The sequence below is a fragment of the Colobus angolensis genome, unplaced genomic scaffold (genome assembly GCF_000951035.1).
Source record: "Colobus angolensis palliatus isolate OR3802 unplaced genomic scaffold, Cang.pa_1.0 Scaffold44, whole genome shotgun sequence".
NCBI lineage: Eukaryota > Metazoa > Chordata > Mammalia > Primates > Cercopithecidae > Colobus > Colobus angolensis.
In genome coordinates this window covers 6,546,237-6,548,231 of record NW_012117821.1, presented here as the reverse complement: position 1 = coordinate 6,548,231, position 1,995 = coordinate 6,546,237, and positions in this window count along the sequence as shown.

The window sequence follows — 1,995 nt, the reverse complement described above, 5'->3', positions numbered from 1 at the left end:
GTCTCTACTAAAAATACAAAATTAGCCAGGCATGGAGGTGCATGCCTGTAATCCCAGTTACTCGGGAGACTGAAGGAGGAGAATCGCTTGAACCCGGGAGGCGGAGGTTGCAGTGAGCCGCGTCCAGCCTGGGCGACGAGAGGGAAAACTCTGTCTTAAAAAAAAAAAAAAAGACAATGCTGAATGTGTTGTTACTGAACAATAGTAATACTAATTTGGTTGGGAGCAGTGTAAGTACTTCCTAGGGAACTGATGAGGAATTCATGTCATGGTGTTTCCTTGGGGAACAGTGAACCAAGTTAAGCACTCCCATTGCTTCTGGACCAGACCCTGCCTCTTTTCTCCAGTCCCAACGTCTGGTCAAGTTTGAGATACTGAAGTCTGGAAGACCCAAGAAGGAATGAAAGGAAGAAAATGTCTCCTAAAACATGGAGGAGGTATCGACTCCAGAAGGTTGGAAATAAAAACGACTATAGTATTGAAAAAGAGTGCCTCAAGTGGATGTTCACGGACACGGAGCTCTACAGTGATTCCACGTAGTCAGGAGTTCAAGACCAGCCTGGGAAACACAGTGACAGCTCATCTCAAAAACAAAAACAAAAACAAAACATGCAATCCAATTTCGAAATGGACAAATAATCTGAATAAACATTTTTCCAAAGAGAATATATCAATAAGCATATGAAAAGATGGTCAACATCATAAGTCTTCATGGAAATGCAAACCAAAATTACAATAATATGCTATTTCATCCTATTAGATTTTTTTTTTTGAGACAGAGTCTCACTCTGTTGCCCAGGCTGGAGTGCAGTGGCATGATCTTGTCTCACTGCCATCTCTGCCTCCTGGCTGCAAGCAATTCTCATGCCTCAGCCTCTCAGTAGCTAGGACTACAGAAGTACGCCACCACACCCAGCTATTTTTTGTAGAGATGTGGTTTTGCCATGTTGGTCAAGCTGGTCTCGAACTCCTGACCTCAAGTGATCCATCTGCCTCTACCTCCCAAAGTGCTGGGATTACAGGCATGAGCCACTGTGCCCAGCCTACTTCACCCTATTAGGATGGCTATAATAATAAACAAATAATAAAAAGTTTTGTGGAGGATGTAGAGAAATGGGAACCCTCACATGTAGTTGGTGAGAATGTCAAATGGTGCAGCAACTTTGAGAAACAGTCTGGCAGTTCTCAAAAGGTTGAACATAAAGTTACCATATGAGCCAGCAATTCCACTCTTAGGTATGTAAAGAAAAATTAAAACATATGTTCACACAAAAACTCTTACATGAATGCTAATACCGACATTATTCCTAATAACAAAAAATTAGAATGAACTCCAATATCCATCAACTGATAATGGATAAATAAAATGTCATTGATCCACTCAGTGGAATATTATTTAGCTACATTTTATTATTTCATAAAAAATGAAGCAATGAGCCAGGCGCAGGGGCTCACGCCTGTAATCCCAGCACTTTGGGAGGCTGAGGTGGGTGGGCGGATCACTTGAAGTCAGGAATTCGAGACCAGCCTGGCCAATATGGTGAATCCCTGTCTCTACTAAAAATACAAAAATTAGCCAGGCATGGTGGCACATGCCTGTATGTATTCCCAACTACTCAGGAGGCTGAGACAGGAGAATCACTTGAACCCGGAAGGCAGAGTTTGCAGTAAGCCGTGGTAATGCCACTACCCTCCAGCGTGGGTGACAGAGCAAGGCTCTGTCTCAAAAAGAAAAAAAAAAAAAAAACAGCAGCAGCAATGGCCAATCAGCATATGAAAAACTGCTAAATATCACTAATCAGAAATGCAAATCAAAACCACAAGGAGGTTGCTCACGTCTGTAATCCTAGTACTTTGGGAAGTAGAGGCGGGCAGATCACTTAACGTCAGGAGTTTGAGACCAGCCTGGCCAACATGGTGAAATCCTGTCTCTACCAAAAATATAAAAAAATAGGCCGGAGGAGATGGCTCATGCCTGTAATCCCAGCACTTTGG